The following is a 6,000-nucleotide window of genomic DNA, read 5'->3' on the forward strand; positions in this document are numbered from 1 at the left end:
CCCCCGTAGGATACGGCTAGACCGGCGATGATGGCCAGGTAGTCGTTCAGCTCTTTGCGTCGGCTGGGGAACGCGAAACAGATTACTTCCGTGTAGTTAGTAAAAGCTACGCAGTTCGCCGCAAACTAGATCCCGGTTATGAGAGGGAATGGGAAGGGAGGGAAGAATGGTAGAAAGGTCTACGTCTGCACCTGACAAGATGAGGTTCCTGGTGGACGCTGTGACGGGTGGTGGTTCGAATGCTGCAGCGTGAGGAGGCGGTGGTAGGGCCTGTGCTGTGGCTAAAGAATAGTTTTGCAGCCGGAACGGGACGTCGTGGTCCGAAGCACTCGCTGAATGCTGATGATGACCCACTGCGGCAGGCTGGTCTAGCGCGGAGCCGGGGAAGAAATGGGAAGGGAGAAAAGGGGGGAGGGAGGGAGCGGTCGCTGACGCGACCGGAAGTGGAGCAACCTGGGACAGGGTCGCGGGAAGTGGGACGGGGAAGGAAAGAGGGTTGGGGGGAATAGCGACGCTGTCGCTATCGGCGCCGGCTGAGACCAGGTGCTCGCTAACTCGTGAGAGAGATGGGGAGCTAGCGAGGTGAATCTTCTAACTGACGCTTGGTGAGTTGAGGCGTGCAGTACAGACGTGGCTCCCGGAATGGAAAGGGGAGGGGGAAAAGGGAGCAGTCGTCGGAACAACTGGAGGTGGGGCAGCCCTGGACCGAGTCCTGGCTAGGGGAGGTGGATGGGGGAGGGAAAGAAGGGGTGGGGGGAGTAGCGACGCTGTCCCTACCGGGGCCGTCTGGAGAAGTGGGGTTGGACCCGGAAATACGGCGGAGATGCGGCGGGAAGAAAGTCGGCGGGAATGGGCCTGAGCCGCTGACGTGGCAGGGGCTGTGGCTGAAGCAGCGGAATGATACGATCTGAAGCGTGTGGTGCCGGAAGGTTCTGTCGGTGTGCCCGGTTCGCGAGATGGCTGGTGGTGTGTGCTTCGTCCAGCTGAATCGCCGGCGGAAGGAACCGCGCCGGGATGCCAGAAAGAGCAGCCTGCTTCCTGGTCCGGGGAGGAAAACAAAGTGAGGGAGCGGGAGGGCGAAAAGACCGGGCTATCCGACTGCGTTAGAAGGCGGAGGAGATGGAACTTCATATCCGACCTACGGAACGCGATGCCGCGGGAATGGAGAGTGCTGCGGATGCGAGCCACTGTCCAGTGGGTAGGGTCATCGCCTTGCTGGCGCTGGGTCCTGGTGCTGCCATGAGGCTGCTGAGTGGGAAATACTGCCCCGCACGGGGGCAGGAGAGGAGCACCTTCTGCGACCCTGTGTCCTGGGTTCCCTACGCTGGCAGCGAGGGGAACGAAAAGGATTATTTTCGCCCGGCGGAGGGCCCTGGGTGTCGGGTGTTGGCGGGACGAAGTTGTCCTCCAGATCGCTGGAAGAGGCGTGGATTTCCAGTTCCATGTCTTGTCTTTAGCAAACGATACGCGGACTGGTTGATTTCGCGAACGTCGGAGCGTGTGACGTATGGAAAAGGAGGTCGGCTTAAATAGGCCTACCCTGCGGTGGCAGTGGGTGAGTTAATTGCTGTCAATCATCCCGAAGGCTCGTCCCGAACTTTGTTTAGAAAAACATCATTTGGTGTGTGAATAATGTTTTATTCTTATATGTAATATCCTTATTATTCCAAATAAAATAAGTGTGTGGTAAAAATTGTGATTGTACATAAGAGACCAACATAACATCTGTTTGAAAGTTTGCCAACTTCAAAGTAGGAACTTCAAATGAACTTAGAGATATTGAGCTCTATTTTTGCGATCAGAAATGCGGCACAATGTGGCGCAAAAAGCGTGACGCAAAGCTTATTATTATCATACACCCAGTCAGTGACGGATTTTGCGCCATGCGCTCCACTTTTATTAAATCTTGCGCCCAGGGGTGTGGCAGAAGGTGGTCTGCCAACACTAGCCAACACTACAGGTGGGTCCCAAAAATTTTGAATATCGTGGAAAAGTTCATTTCCCCCCTAATTTAGTTCAAAACGTGGACATGTGAAGATGGAACGTTTTACGTGGATGGTGTTGAAGTTGACCGTCATGTTGATTGGGTGAATCTAAAAGCCATTGAAAAGGATTAAGGATTTGCCATAATGCACATAAATGGCAAGCCCTGAGATGAAAGTGGACACAGGAGCAAAATGCAATGTGATGTCACTTGACACTGCAGAAGAAAGCAGCTAGCCTTGTTGCTTATGGAGGCACCAGAATCGAGACCAGTGGCATCGCCACACTGCCGTGCTGCTTAAAGGAGAAGAACCACCCATTGCCGTTTTTCATTGTAGACAGAGCAGTGCAACCACTGCTAGGATTTCGTGCATGTATGCACATGGGGGTTGAGTCCAGACGTCCACCACATCAGCGTGGAGAGAAACACAGACGTCAGCTCACAGACATTTATACAGTACAAATACCTGTTCAGCAACGAGTTAGGAGAACTTCCAGTTACATACTCCATGACTTTGGATCCCAGCATACAGCCTGTGGTCCACCTGGCCCACCGTATCCCGGTCGCAATGTAAGAAAGAGTTAAAGCTGAATTTGAACGCATGCAAAGCAAAGGTGTCATAACTCCAGTCACAGAACCAACCGACTGGGTGTTGTCCATGTTAGCAGCACATAAGAAGGATAAGCGAGAAATCAGACTGTATCAATCCCAAAGCTTGGCCAACGCTGTCAAACTGGGCAAGGCCAGCACAGAGAAAAATACTTTTTTGTTATCTCTGTACTAATCTGTGAAATGGAAGCACATGCTCCAACATAAACAAAAACACACTTACAGCATGAGAGAGCAGTTGCTGGAACAAAAGAAGCCTGTTGGTATCCTTCGTTGGCACTGGGAAATACCAGTCAACACAAAGTTTGGTCACCCGGGCAGACTCCTCTTCAGTCCATTCATCCTTCATATCAGCAACTTAAACAAAAGTATCATTAGTGCACAAACCAGTTTGTGGACATAACCTAAATGATGATCACGCACTTACAGCTAGGAAAATGCATTGGTCTGACCGACGTACTTTCAGGACATTACATATAAGCATCTATTATTATTTGAGGTGACCATTTCCTTTGTGCCAGTCCTGATAGAGTAGGACCGTCATGAATGGCGGAGTGACCAACCATTCTTCCGGCCATCACAAACAGGTCACACTCCAACACTGCTGCACACAAGTTCGGAACTAGATGGTCTTTTTGCCCTTCAAAGACTGTAGTTACCGGTACACCTGCATTTCCTAAACATTTGTTGATAAGCAAACAAGTAGAATAACATCATTATATTATGCTTAACTGAAATGTATCAGGCAATAGGAGGCAATTTGACAAAAAAAAAAAAAATTCAAGTGTTCAAGCAAGGAAATTGGTTTACGATACCATCCACATCTGTATACATCAGGTTATGTTTAAATTGCATGTATCAAATTTAATGTACAAACCCATGTTCTTAAATCCATTTCTTAATTTCGAGATGGCTGCTGACAGTGTGTTCCTCAACACCCCAACACCAAATGCATCATCCCCTTGAATTAAATTATTTTAAGTCATCTTGTGTACTAATTATTTTTCTACTCCAAACTTAGAATATTTCCAAATTCAAACTCCTCACGAATAAGTAATGTGTCAACTAATACCTAAGATGCGGCAATTAAAATGTGCAGCCCATTGGCAATTGTCACGCTGTTGTTTGTAAAAAGAAATTAGTGTGCCATCCCGCTCCTCATCATTATCTCCTGCATCAAGTGACAGCAGTAGAGGTGGCAGGTGGTCTCCTCTATTCAGTTCCTCCATGAACAGTCATATAGCTTCTGATGGAGTTTCTGCTGTTTTCAACGCTTTAAGGGAAACAAGCAGTGTTTACTTGTTATGTAATTTATTTTTTGACACTAATGGCTGCAAATGATGATTATTTGGGATTTTCATGTTCAAGTCTTCAGAATAGTGCTTTGTGATCACAGTTGAGGCTGTTTTAAGAGAGAAGTGGAGCCTTACTAATCTAGTATCCTTTCATGGATTCCTCAGTTAGTGTAACTGTGTTAGGCCTACCTTCTGCTACTTGTGTTGAATGAGGGGGTGATCCCGAACGTGCAGATGATGGTCCCAGGAGGTTAGGCTCAGGTGATGCTTAACGTTGTGCTGTGCATACATTAGAGTCCCGTATAGTGCTGGTTATTGCGTGCAGGTCAAGGCAGGACAAGGTCCGCCGTTCTCCTTTACATAAAATGGACTTTATTTATCTGACTATCGTCATTTATATCAATGATTAATATGAATGATGTCAGTAAAAAGCACAAAAAACAGAAAACAAACAGTTACAAATAAATCGCACACGGGGCGGGCTGGCTCAGAGTTCGCGTAACCGGCCTGCGATCGGGAATGCGCGCGCTGACCGGGCGACAGCATCATAAACGGAGATGGCGAGCTGAAGTCTCGAGCTGGATTCAAACCGTTACGGTACCGATCCATTTCCACGACACGACATACGCATGGGGTCGCGCTGCCTCCCCTCGTTCAGTCGTGTGTGGGCGTTTAATTTAAAATGTCAGTTAGCAGCTCATATTCAGTTCGTTTTAACGTATCTTAAGTGTTTTTCCACAAATTGACCACAATTTTAGGCATGTACAGGCAGTATACAACACAGTAATAGCCTAAACAAACTATGCTAGCCATTTCAAAATCTTGTTTTATTTAAACTACTCAATGCAATCTCAAATCCTCACCAGAAACACCAACAGTCAATGTATAGTCCTATGGGTGACGTCAAGCGACTTTAACGAGCCCGCAAAGCATTACGGGAAGGCAGCGCTGCATTTGAAAATATGTCGCGTGTCAAAAAGCTGGGCGAAGCCCATCTTTATGCAAATGAATCCGTTGAACGTGAGACGGGCTCTGGCGACCTGTGGCGACCAGAGCCCGTTTACGGAGAGCCGGATCACTCCCTATTAACTCCATTGTCCCTTCAATCTGTTGCAGTTCCGCTAGGGGCGATCACGAATAAGTGCAAAAACAATGGGGGTCTATTGAGCTAGACGGCTAAATTTGGCTCTTTCACCTGGTTGTTGTTGAAAAATCGAAGATTTGATTGTGGTTTCTGCAAGCTCACTATGGATTATAGGTCAAAAGTTGAATGAACGAGTACTTGCGTCCTTTCGATTTCTTACAGGTTGGGTCGTTGTTGCCCACAACACACTAGCTGTCTGCTAATGAATGACGTCATTGACGTATTTGAAAGGCTTTTTAGAACAAATAAGTGACTCAAAAAATATAATACTCAGCGGTGTGTATTTTCTCTGTCCCCTCTTTCGCATGCAACATTCAAATTTCTGGGCAAAACATTATATATCGAGAAAAGTGAATTTGAGGGGTACAGCTCCATAGACCTCCATTCATTCTGCACTTATTCGTGAGCGCCCTCATGTGGAACCAGAAAAGGAACTGCAACCAGTTCAGAAACCGGAAGTTTCCCGAGAGTGGCGGTTCTCCCCTTATTAGACACTCTGTGGCGACTCTCCAATGAAAGGACGAGGTTGTAGGTCCTTTGTTCTACCACAACGGTGCCTGTGAAACTTTGGTTCCGCTTACAAGACAAATAATGTTTTAACGATCTCTTCCACGACCACCTAATAGTCCATAAAACAAACAAAACTAGGATTTGGATGAATATATTGACTGTTGGTGTTTCTGGTGAGGATTTGAGATTGCATTGAGTAGTTTAAATAAAACAAGATTTCGAAATGGCTTGCATAGTTTGTTTAGGCTATTAATGTGTTGTATACTGTTAAGTACATGCCTAAAATTGTGGTCCATTTGTGGAAAAACACTTAAGATACGTTAAAACGAACTGAATATGAGCTGGTAACTGACATTTTAAATGAAACGCCCACACACGACTGAACGAGGGGAGGCAGCGCGACCCCATGCGTATGTCGTGTCGTGCAAGTGGATCGGTACCGTAAGACATCGCACGGC

The sequence above is a fragment of the Alosa pseudoharengus genome, unplaced genomic scaffold (genome assembly GCF_046254945.1).
Source record: "Alosa pseudoharengus isolate Yale_2024_CS ecotype anadromous, Long Island Sound unplaced genomic scaffold, YU_APseudo_1.1 YU_APseudo_1.1_scf_6, whole genome shotgun sequence".
Taxonomy (NCBI): domain Eukaryota; kingdom Metazoa; phylum Chordata; class Actinopteri; order Clupeiformes; family Clupeidae; genus Alosa; species Alosa pseudoharengus.